The sequence below is a fragment of the Vanellus vanellus genome (assembly GCF_965231255.1).
Source record: "Vanellus vanellus genome assembly, chromosome: 2".
In the NCBI taxonomy this organism is placed as follows: domain Eukaryota; kingdom Metazoa; phylum Chordata; class Aves; order Charadriiformes; family Charadriidae; genus Vanellus; species Vanellus vanellus.
The window spans coordinates 163,395,714-163,409,093 of record NC_138906.1 but is presented as its reverse complement, the minus strand read 5'-3'; positions in this window follow the sequence as shown (position 1 = coordinate 163,409,093).

Here is a 13,380-nt window from a genome sequence, read left to right as displayed (position 1 = left end):
AATGCCACAGTTTCACATACAAACATCAATGATGCAAACCAAGGACTCGGAGCATAATTCTTTGTTTTCTTCTTTTTCCGAAGAACACTCACACTAAGAACTACCCACTGCTTTGGTATACAAAACTATGCTACAGTCCAGAGGAAAAAAAAAAAAAATAATCTCATTCTCCTATGATTTTAAAAGATTTAAAAGTTTTTCAGCAGAGAACACTACAGGAATGGCTGTGATAGCTTTCCACAGGATCAGTGGCCTTATAGAAGGTGACCTATTTATCCCCAATAGCACAGAGGTCAGGTCACTGAGTTGTTTTGATTTTGCCCCTGAAGACTGGTCCTGTCTTCGTGAGGAGGTTTTCATTGCGATGTCGCAGTGAGGTAGCTCAGGATGATCATTAAAAGGCAGGAACTGCATGACTTATAGGGCAGCTTCACAGGGCAGTAAATGCAGATGTGAACAGGTTGGAACTTGCACATGATTTTTCTCTTTAAACTTTACTTTCTAATTAGTAATTCAGTCCCAGAGAGGCCTAATACAAGGGTTGACCATCTTATGCCCCATGTTATTTCTTGTTGGTTTAAATAATGTGGCACTCCCAAGTTCTCTCCATTCAGCATCAGGGACAGAAACAGGGTACAGATTGCCTTTAAGGCATTCTCTGGGGATAAGTGAGTGTAGGTTTTGAGCCCCTTTCAGGCTAAAAATGGCACTGAATTTCATCCCCACACACATCCAAATGACCGTTCAAACCATGAAGCTCTTCTACAAGAGGATGAAGTCTTCTCTTATTCTGAAAAAGCAGAAGGAGACATTGGCCCTCAGGAGGACAATCCTATGTTAGTTTTGCTTCAGTTTGAGATACCAGTTTTGGACTGAATGAATTATATGACTACGGGAGAGGAAAATATCCATTTAAAATAGTCTGGGGCATCAGTGTTTCCCATTGTCTGGCTCCGAGCTTCTCTCTTGTCAGAGCCTGACTGCTTGGTTTATCACTTTGAGGATCTTCCTGCACAAAGACCCAGGCTGACTGTCACAATACTCTCCATGCAGGTCCAGAGGCCAAGAGCCACCTAAGATATGCAGGTCCTATCTTCTGTGAACTTTATTTCATCTATCCTTAAAATTTAATTTGTTAGGATGTGCTGATCTAGTCAGTCTGAGACATCTGACATAGTACAGACCTCTGTATGGACAAGGAGTAAAGGTAGAATGTCATGCCACAGATTGTCTTCATTTAAATGGCCAGCAGAGATGCAAAGCTTATTTTTTTCCCCTTGAAGACATTTTTGTCATTTACCGTGCCTGCATTCTTAAAAATAAATAATAGTCTCTCACTACTGCAACAACGAGAGTGTAACTGACTGCTCTTCTCATTTTGTATTGTCCCCCTGTGAAATATGCACAGCCTGCATTCCCCGGCAGAGCTTCCTGATTTTTATAGCTAGTTTTAACATAAAGACTATTGTGCTAAAGAGTAAGGATGATATGACATTTGAAAAGCCTCTAGAGAAAAAAACAGCAAAGCGGATAGCACTGAAAAATCATTCTAAACCTGAGATAATTTGAGCAGCTCTGCACCAGCATTGTTCCACTGCTACCAGTGACAGGCACTTCAGACAGCACGTTTGCTAAGTATCCAAATATATCAGTGGTTGTCTCTCTCTAGAGAGACAGTCTTATCTCTGCTAAGGCTGACCCATGGAAAGGTTATTCAGAGACAATCATCAAGAATTATATCCTGCTGGCCACCATCACACCTCTGGTGAGTGAGAATGCCACAGAGGATTAAGAGATCTGGATGAGCTAAAAAAGCATCAGCCAGATCCCTTCTCAGCAGTTTCTGCCCCAGCACTGGCACCTGCATTATCCTATCATTGTCCCCATCTTAATGAAAAAGGTGACAGACTCATGGGCTGCAAGCAATTTAAAGCACCGTTGACTGGTGTCTTCAGTGAGGATGAGGCTAAAGATGCTTGAGCTGAAACACAAGCTTCCAGTGAGAGTTTGAGCAAGGGCCACTTCCCTGCCTCATTTACTGCTCTCTGTCTTTCTCTTTCCTAAGCAGATAATTTGGGAGACGGTGTCTCTTGTACTGTCTTCCCCTGGAGGTCTAATAAACAGCACATATACCTCCAAGAGTGCAGGGACCAGATGGGTTCTCCTCTCCTAAACAAGTGTCACTTTTTGTATTTAAGGCATACATAACACTACAGGAACGTTCATGTAAGCAGGAGGGAAGCAGAGATATTTTTTTAACAAGGGCAGCTATTTTGAACTTTGCTGGAAAGAACACTAAATAACATTATATAATACTAAAGTTTTGGATGTCCAATAGATACACAGTGATCTTTTTTCTCCAGCTGTGAATGTAGAAATTAGGTGGTGAAGTGGAGTGATGGAATTTAGTAACCAGGTTTCCAGAGATGCTGAGGGTACTTTTACTTAGAATATAGAAACTATTCCATTAAATGAAGTAGCTAATGTAAAAGTCCATGTCAAAATGTACCACCTCTGCTATTCCTGTAATAATGCATAGCAGGGAAGCAATAAAAAGCAGCTAAGGGGTAGTAACTTCTTAAGCCAGCTCCACTGCCTGATCAGAGAATGTGAGATCATAGTTACCTAAATGGTATTTAACTCACCAGCCCTCTTGAGTAGCAGTTTAGAAACATTGAAATAGAAGTTTTATTTGTTTCTGTGTTCATTAACTCCAGAAAAGAAAGTGAGAGATGCACTGAACTTACAACCAATGTTGTCTGTGTGAAAGCCAGTGTCCTTAAATAAATGAAGAAGAATAATTTAAGCAATTGGAGTCAAGTTTCTGACTGCTTCTCTAATAGGTAATCATTCAAGAAGCATTATTTTTGGCAATCATGATGCCAAATCACTAGATCTACTCTCTAACACTCATTCTTCTCTTTGCTTTACCCCCTCTCTGTACTCATCTGCATTGTGATCAGGATCTAGAATACACCTAGCCAAATAACTCTGCAGACAAATAACTTGACTTTTTACTTGAATGAGTGTTCCAACTAGGTTCATACTTCCTGCATTGGGATGTAGACATCTGCATGCACATACTGAAAGGAGAATGAGATGACAGTAAGGCATCAAATGGAGAGGGGAGAGGTAAACAGAAGTGATTTGAGCTGCTAAAGCAAATGAGCCTCTAACTGCTTCTTTAGGTTCATAACAGTACGTGCCATTTAAAAAAAAAAATATATATATATAAAACTCTATCCACAATATTGGGCTTGACAACCTTCAACATTAGCAAATGTCAATATAGTTGATGGCTGTGTAGATCTTTGTCTGACTTGTATTATTTGTGTAACATATTTAAGTATTCCAAATTTTTACCATTTTAATACATTTAGATTTCTGAGGCATTAATTCAGTCTTTGTCTGTTCTATATGCTCTCATTTCCCTAAAAAAAAATCTTGTTTTATGGATTGTGATAATGATTATATGTGCGAGAGGGAAAGCAAGCACAATGACATGAAAAGGAGGAAGAAGCAACAATTTTTTATCCAATCTTTTAAACATTTTTCAATTTCTTATGCCCATAGTCAGCTTCACAAGCTGATCCTCTAAGATAAAATATGTTGTCCCTTTCTGATTCAAATATCACCTTAATTTCTGTCTGTACAGTGGTTGAAGTGTAAGCAAAAACTTTATAGCTATTTACATTGCTGTTTACAAGATGTGACAAACACACAAATATCTACCAGTAGAGGTAGGGACTACAAGCTTGCTATAAGTATATAATGAGCAGGAAGAGTAGTTCCCTGATGCACTGATGCTGGTTTCAGAGAGACTTAATGACATACACCTGCCAAACACTGATGTGCAAGTTAAAGGAAATGAGGACTGTGTTTAAATTTTCTCCACGAAAATGTTCAGACTTCCTTGCTCATTGCTCATGTATAAATGTGGAGGATGTTTACAGAGTTATTTGATCCAGATCTGTTGCAGTGTTGAGGAACAGGACATGTTTTTTCCTCTGCAAATTGGCATCTCAGACTCTTCTTCAAACAAAACAACTTTACATTCATCATTCTAGCATTCACTGGAAACTAGTTTCATGCTCAGCCACATGAATTTCCTTTAGAGCTCTTCATTACTATTTCTTTCTTCTGATCATCTGTCAGTATCAGTTATTAAATAAGGTAATAGATTTTATCACTGGGGTTCTAGGTATCAAAATCAGCGGGGCTGTAGTAATAAAGGGGAGCAATACCGCTGATGCATAGATATCTCTTTATCTCAAAACTTACAACCCCTATGCACATCCCCAGCTGTAGCATACCAACTTATTATTCTTTTTCACTATAAAAGTGAGTCCAGGGACCACGGAAAAAATGCTTTCTTAATAGCACATGCACAATTTGACATTAGGGTTTTACTCTGCCAGACAAGCTAATGAGTCATATAAGTGTCAGAGACATTACCATTTACAATTATCCCTAACAGCTTGCTTAAAACAGCACATTTTCAAAAGACATACCTTTCCACTTCACGGGAAACCTTACGCATGCCAATCTGCAGACACTTCCCATGCAAGCAAAAGTTATCATCTAATTAAACAAAGGTAAAATAGTCCTGATGATCCTGATAAGCTGCTTGATTCAGCTGCCTGAACTTAAGTCTCTAGCATCATTTTAAATGTCTTGTTGCATCATGCATGGACCCGTGCTGCAGGGTTTCTACAAGCCCTCTGTCTCATCTGCCAGTTCCTGCAGGTGTCTCAGGTATTCAGTGCAGCAGTTGTTTCAACCTCTAATGGCTATGTTAAGATATAGCTTCATGTTACTTGCTTTACAGCCTGTTTTTTAATGCTGTAGGGAAGACTCATGGTCTAATAAATTGAAGATAGTGTTAACGTTGGTTTTCAGAGGTGGCACACTGAGTGCCAGGGCCCTGAGTGAACCAGCAGGCTCTGATTGCTGTGGCCAGCCTGAAAACATCTGTAATCCTCCTCTGCAAACTCTTTTTCCTCCCTTCAGCCTAGGAATTTAGCTGCGTGTGTTCAAGGTCATTCTTCATATGATGCAGCTGTGTAACCCTAGAGAAAATGTTGGTGAAAACAACTAAGCTGTGAGAAAGCCTTATGGGAAGCCTTATCTTGGGCCTTCACCCACGTTTGCACCCTCTGCCCTGTTCAGAAGCTGCATTTGAGCCCTTGCCCTTGGTCTTTGGCTGAGCTACATTTCAGGTATGTCCATGCCTGGCCTTGCACCTTGCAGATCCTGACTTACTGTGTTGAACTCAGACCTAACTCATCAATAGGACTAATGTGGTGACCATTGTTCTGTGCTGCCCAGACTTGCCCCGCTCTTCTGGTTTGGGTACTGTGGGACTGTACCCCTTGTCTGCACGGACACTGGTCTGCCTGCCTGGCTGTCACCTCCGGCTCATGGCTCCCCTTCCCCTGCAGAGCAGCCCACTTTCACCGCTCACTAACACTAAGCATAAAGGACTTATCCATTAAAGGCTCTGGAAACCATCTAACGTGTGTCACTACCTCCTGCTGCAGATTACAGCAATGTATTTGCAGAACAGACGCACGAAAGGGCTTATATATAGTAAGAAAGCACAATTTTTGGTGATCCTTCCATGTCTGTATGCTCTTCCTCATTTTTCTATTGCTACATGGCAAGAGTAAACACGCCCTAGGATTCAGAGTAAATGGTGTTAAAATATCAATCAGTGATGTTGTGATAGTTTTTCTGAAACAGAACTTGTGACTTGTCATGACACCATGTGCTTTGCCATTCCTTTGCACGTACTCACAGGAGGGAAGGAAATACCATAAAGTCAAAACCTAATCCTGAAGAAAAAGGTGGGCCATGGCCAGTGCCTGACAGTGGTCGTGAAAAGAGACATGGTGAAGCTTAGAAGGGAGAATGGCAGACATTGTCCATGGAAAATGTAAGTCCCTTCCAACTCAACTCTTCTATCCTGTCCGGTCCGGTCTGGTCCTATTGTAAAATGAACTCTGACTACCTTTGTTTAATAAAAATCTGCATTAATCTGCATTACTGAAATGACCGTTTGACCAAAGGACAATGCTTGACAGAACAATTTTAACATATAATACATATATACAGGCAGTTGGATGTGTTCAGCAGAGAGCATTACTTTCCCTGTCTGAAGATGTTAGACAATTCTACCTGCCTTCTGACAACTCTTGAGGCAAAGGAAAGCAGTAATTTCACTTTCAGCAGTGACAAGAGAAACAGCCAGGATTGGGGCAGGTCTTTTCCCTGCCAATTCTGCAGTAAAATGGCAGCTATTTGTGCATTTGCAAATCAAATTGAATGGCCATTACACAAGTTGCAAATGCTCATGCCACATCTTAGCCAGGTGAAAATCCGCCCCCCTAAATGCAGATGTAATTCCTGTGTTTTTCATTCCTTCTATTAATGCACTCTGGGAGTGACTGAGCTGCTCACTTGAGAGGAAAAATGGAAGGAAGGAGGGGGAAGAAAAGGATTGGATGTTCATTTTATTGGTGGATGATTATCACCCTTCACTGACAGATGATTTCTACTTAGGTCACTGAGGTGTGTACTCTCAGACAAGAGAGTATCCCTATTTTCTGAGCAAGCACAAACAAAAAGAAATGGAGGGAACAAGGGTCTGGGAATAATACGGGAGTTGCAAACTATCAAAACAACTTGCTACACTTCTCAGATGAGACACAGTAGATCTCTGAAGGTACACAAGCAGCTGACTCTCGTGTGAGAGAGCCAAACAGAAGGACAGTTCTCTGCTCACCCAAACAAGATAAGGTCTTTTATTTCAAACACAGGACTCACTGGAGTGACACTCACATAGAACAGCCAAATTTTGACTTCATGGGTATGTACTGTAGCTTTTTACTTGCTGGGCTTGCTAAGTTAAGTATTCCAAAAGGACACCATGGAATAGCCATGCTTGTGTGCTGATAATGTTTCCTGGGTTTGGGTTTTTTTCACTGTTGATGAACTCCTCTATGACCAAAGCGAGACTTTTATAAACTGCATAGGGTAAACACATATAAACATATAAACCACCTGGTTATTTGGTGGTCTGTGGAGGAAAACGCTCTGTGCTCAGCGTGAGTCACTGGACTAGAGAAATGCCATGACTTTATATTCTTTAACCTCACAGACACACGCAGCATCTTTTTAAAGGCACATATGCATTCCGCAGTAATCCGCGATCAGCATAAGGAATAACTTCTCTCAGCAGGGAGTCTTCTGTTTATGTTTGCCCTGGCTGAATCAAGGCTCCAAGCCTTCTGCTAGAAGGTGCGTTCTTTGGGCCAGACACCAGGGTTAAATTTCACAGTGTTTAATCCAGAATGTAGTCATAGGGTACACACCTGGCACAGTCAAACTAGCTAAGACTGGGACATACAGATCAGTTGAGCAAAGATTTGGCCAGTTGTCTGGAGGGGATTTTTCAAGAAGATTATTTCCAACATGGCATATGCTAAATGCCTAAAAGCAGTAAAAGGTCAGCAGGCCTGTCCTAAAAATATTGGTAGTCGAACTATTCAAAGAGGCAGTGAAATCCTTGGTATTTTTAAGGCCAAAGCCACGTGGAGCAGGAGACATTCCCTTTGCAATATCCACGAGCTGACTAACTGGCTCCAGGAGAAGAGCACAGCATTAACCACCGCCTGCTCTGAAACGTCAGTGCACGCTGCCACAGAAATGGAGAGACATATAAGTAACAGGGTAATTTCTCAGCAAATAAGTTCAGTACAACACCATCCCTCCAGCTCAGGATCAAAAGGAGGAGACCTTATGATGCACTGGTGTTCATCTGAAGTCAGTACTGCTTATCGTCAGGATTAGAGCTGCTACCAAGACGTGCTCTTGGGAAAGAAATGCTGTGAGGAGCAAGTGAAAATTCCTCTGAGTTTGGAGAGTTCAGCCCAATGATCTTATTGTTATTCTTCCTTCCAGAGTGCACTCTGCTGTCACTTACCAGGCTAATGCTTCACATGCTGATGCTGGCTTTCATCAGAGAATCTTGAAGCGTTTTACAAGCATTAGTGGATCAAGTTTCTCTCCACCCAAAGCAAGGATAGTAAGTGGTATTAATTGCAGTGATATTTGGTTGCTATCTCTTCATGATAGGAATGATGTCACTTTAGATGGCTTAAAGCTCTCAGCACATTTACGATGCTGTGATTCTACAAATGGGGGGGAAACGGAAAGATATGTTTGCCCTGAACTACTCCTTAAGTCACTGGTGAGACTGGGAGCAGGATGGAACCTGACACAGTCTGCCAAGCTCTGAACTCCAGCCCAGACCCTCACTCTTTCTGTAAGTGACCCTTTGCCACAGAGCAAGTACACTTTCTGTGCAATCTGAGAATACTTTTGCCATTTAGTAAAAGAAAGAAACCAAACCAAACCAAACCAAAACAACCCATGAATACTTGGGCACCTGGTTTAGGTCTGCTGTTTGGCAAATTTCAGGAGCTGGGACTCAGAGCTAAGGCTGATTTCTGCTTTTGGACTGCACAGTTTTCCTGGTCCATTGTGTTCTCTATGAAAAGAGTTGAAACCACTGTTTGACTGGAGACTTAGTGGTTGGAGTATAGATGGCAATTTCAGCCTTAAAAAGCAACTCATAAGTATGCCCCAAAAATAAATACGGCATCATATTTTTTTTATGAGCAAAAGGATTTCATGAGAGCTTGGATCTCACTGGAATATCTTTTCTTACTCCTGTTTCATAGAATCATAGAATCATAGAATGGTTTAGGTTGGAATGGACCTTAAAGATCATCTAGTTCCAACCCCCCTGCCATAGGCAGGGACACCTTCCACTGGACCAGGTTGCCCAAGGCCCCATCCAGCCTGGCCTTGAACACCTCCAGGGATGGGGCATCCACAACTTCTCTGGGCAACCTGGGCCAGTGCCTCACCACTCTCATAGTGAAAAATTTCTTCCTAATATCTAATCTAAATCTCCCCTCTTCCAGTTTGAAGCCATTCCCCCTTGTCCTATCACTACATGCCCTCGTAAAAAGTCATTCTCCATCTCTCCTGTAGGCCCCCTTTAGGTATTAGAAGGAAAGGTTTCAAGGTCTTCACATTTCGCCTTTAAAAATCTGCTTTCTCTGCAGGTACTTATTTGTGTTATGTTACCATGTTGTAAAGCACAACATCTTTCATTACTTATCCTTTAAATTCTTTTAAATTCCTGTTCTCTAGCCTGAGAAGTCAGTAAAATTGTTGATTTCATCTGCTGGGGAATTTGGTTATTGTTGAGTTGTGCTTTGGATTTCTTTCCTCCTTTCTGTCTTCGAGTAACGAGAACATGATTTAATGAGATTAAAATCAATGAATGCCTGTTTAGAATCCAGTGCTTATTAGACTCGGTGTCATCCATCTTTCAGCTGCAAGTTTGGTGAATATGTGAACCTCTATGAATACCCCAAAGTTGCTAACATCTGCACAGAATGATTCTGTGAAAGCTTTATATGTCTTTCCTTATTTCTTTTTCCTCTAAGTTTTCTGCTTGCTGCTGAAATCTGGTTCTCAGCTGAGAGAAGGGGGAAGCAAGAGGGAATGAATGTCAGTCTGACAAGAATTGTATCACTCTGTGCTAACAGAAACCTCCCTGGTCTGCACTGGTGTCTCTGCAGTCTTGAGCAATATATCAGATACTATACATCTGGAAAGAACTGCATCCTCCTGGAGTCATGAAGCCCTCTGTAACCTTTCTGACAGCATGAAAGATTATCTCTTCAATTTTCAGTGCTCCTCAGCCCTCTTCTCTCTCCTCCCCAATGCATTTCAAATCCCACTTTCAAGAAGCCAGCCCAAGGCAGTTGTGTCTATGCTGTCAGGCCTACTCTGACTTTTCTCGAGCCACATTCCTCATACGCAGAGTTGCTCACAGATCCTGTTTCAGATCAGTGCCGGGAAGAAGCTCAAAGCCTGGCCCATGGCTCAGTGCAAGCCCAGACACCTCTTACGGACTTCTGGGAGCCGTAGGCAAAGGCCGGGCAGAAACTTGGGTCTTGTCCCCAAGACGTGCAACTCTGTTGGGACTTCAGCCACTAATGTGCGTAGCAAACAAGACGCAGAGGAGCTGTATTCTATCCTTAGGTCTATATTCACAGTTCATGTTCTGGTTGCCACACCCGGTGACACCAACCGCCTACCCACTGCTAGATGACCTCTGATGTCTGTGCTTTCATCTGAGTGGCCTTTCATGGCCGGGAGGAGCTGTGTGCAAAGCCAATCCTTCTCTTCCTTTCTCTCTAAGAGTTACAAGCTGCACAAGAAGAGCTTTCTAACCGGTGTGCTCAGATCACCGATTATCATATCATTTCATTGTTTCTGAATATGACTTCATCTGGCAATATGCCATATGTCTCACCAGCTTTCTGAATAAAATATGATTTGCACAGCACCTCTCCTGTGTGTTTCCTGATTCCAGTTTTAAATCCTAAGATTTACTTCAGTAATAATTACATAAATTAGTTTTCTAAATACTTGCTGAGTTTCTGTACTGTCTCTTGACTAATTATTCAAAGAATTTGACAAAGCTGGACTGTCAATAGAGACACATATTTATATCTGTGTGTGTGTTCACTCCATCTTATAAAGAAGAAGTTACTGAAGCTTCTTCACACAATCACAGACTGTCTGAGGTGGGAAGGCACCTCTGGAGATCACCTAGTCCAACCCCTTTTTCAAAGCATTTTCAGTAGAGCAGGTTGTTCAGGGCCATATGCAGTTGAGTTTTTAATAACTCCAAGGATAAAGACTCAAGAACCTCTCAGTCACCCTCACAGCGATGAGGTGGGGGAAGAAAAAAGTTGGGTTTTTTTCTGTTTAAATGGAATTTTTGTGTTTCAGTTTGTACCTATTGCCTGTTGTCCTGTCACAAGGAGAAGAGGAAAGCTTTCATCAATATTTTAATCATATCTTGAGTATAAACTGATGAGTTAAGACATATTACACTAATGATCCGTGTAGTTGTTGTCCTGGTTTGAGGACACTGTTTAGATCATCCGGTAATGGAAGGGAAATTTGTTGATATCTCATGTTCAGTCTGTCTCTTAAGGATATTTTCCATTGTTGCTTTATCTTGTCTAACAAGCATTATACACTGTTAAAGAAATATTCATATTTTGCTGCCCATGTAGTTTGTGATGCTGACCAAGCTGTAGTTATTAAGGAGTGCATTAATCAATTATAAAGATTCTTTTCCATTTTTACTCTTTACTTGGTAGGCAGGTGATGCAGGATTTTAGAACTGCTCTTCTATTTTGCTTTCAGGTAATTCTGGGTTTGCATACTTTTATTTCCATTCAAAATAGCCTCTTCCTGAGCCGTTCCAGTAAAAACCCTGAGGGGTTTATTCATCCCCATCAAATTACATTTATTTAAACTTTGAGCATAAAGAAAATAGAAGCATAAATAGGGATGAAGCTGTCAACTTGACTCATCATTTACAGTTAACGGGATTAACTGGGTACAGCAACCAATGTGAAAAACAACTCAGAGTATTGCCAAAGGATGAATGGACATATTTTAGTATTGACAACCTTCTGTCTCCTCCCCTCATTCTCTGTCCTTAAATATGTATATTATTTTTGCTGTTTAATGAATTAATATAGTGCTTCTTAAGAGCTGTCTCAGGCTAGGCAGGCTATGTTGTTACTTGCAGTATGGTGAAAGGTTCTGGTATAGATAAGGGAAGATTGAATCCTCACTACACTAATGCTCAGATGTTACACTTGGAAAAACAGCATGACTGTGAATGAAATATAGGTAGTGGAGCCAATCCACAGACTTATTTCATGTAGACCATCAGACACTCTTGAGATGGTAAGAACTTCTGAGTACCACTCATCTGTGGTAGGTTTGGCATATAATCACTGGGGAAAAAATAATTAGGGGAGTTAAAATCAGTTATTTGTATTCTTATTGGTTAATAACAAAGTATTATGTAAGGTAATAAATACATATTACATTTCAGAAGATGCATTTTTACTTCTAACGAGGTACCTGCTTCAAATTAACAGAGGATATTCTATGGTTTCAATGGGATTTGGCACAAAAGCAGATCATTCTTATCAGGTATTATGCTCTGTCAACAAATACTATTGAGTTATCTGCTTGATTGTCTGACCTTGTGCACTGCTGTTACATTTTTTTGCTCCAAACGTGTGTAAGGAGGAGCGTGGGGTTCACCCCAAAAGTTCATTCTAGCAAAGTATCCTTCTCATTGAAAATGGCCTGTAGCAACTTTTTAAGGAAGACAAATAGAAAATAAGAAAAATAGAAAATAAGGAGTTAGTTCTTGCAGTGAAAGAGGCATTTTGCAAATATGCAGACTAACAGAGCCCTCAAACACTCTCCAACAGCTGACACTTTTCCTTCTTCCCAGGACCTAACTCAATCAGGTCTGTACAATAGAAACTGTACTATACTTAAAGGACCTACCAATATGACAGTGTATAGGTACTTTCAAAACCAGCAAAATAAGCCCAAAGTATTGCTGCATAAAATACCATCCAGTAGCAAGCACAGTTGATTGCAGGTGTTGCTGTATTTCTGAAGAAAAGCCTAAACAAGGCCATGCTGGGTTTTGTTCTCTGCTTAAGAAGCTTAGTCAGAATTTGAATTGAATTGCGTCTGTGCACAAGGGTTGACAATACATCTTTTTCCTGTGATAAAAAATCAAAACAATTTGCTTTTCTTTTAATTAAAAAATCACAACAAGCCTGAGTGCTTAGCCATATTTAATCACCATGTTCCTTATTAGGACAGCAAATGACAGAGTGTTTGTCGCCAGATGGAGGAATTACGATTATATTCCTTTAAGTTCTCCCCACACTGCCTCAATGCCTCCTTTGAGGAGCTAATGCTTTTCTTGACTTATGACCTTGAATCTAGAAATTTCTCTAGAGACCGAAGCAGTGATGTATATTCTTGCCATTAGTTGGCTTATTATAACTAGCAGCACAGATGTCTTTCATTCTGCACCTAGGGAGTAAGTAGGGATGTACCCATTACCTGAAAAGAAAAGAATGCAGAAAGTCTGGAAGCCATAAAATGAGCTGTTAAAACACAGCTTGTCAAAAGGAAGCTTGTCATGATAACATTTCAGTTTCAGTGCCTGAATATGAAATTACTGGATGAAGGAGGTGCAATACGTATGGGTGTCACATGGTCTTACTGTCTATGGACTGAAATCCCTCCCTTCCTGATTCAGACCAATGAATTCATACACAATGGTTGTGCTTCTATTCGGCAGTACCTCAACAGGATGGAGAACTGGGCTGGTGGGAACATCATAAAGTTCAACAATGGGAATACCGAAGTCCCGCACCTGAGGAGGAATAACCCCAT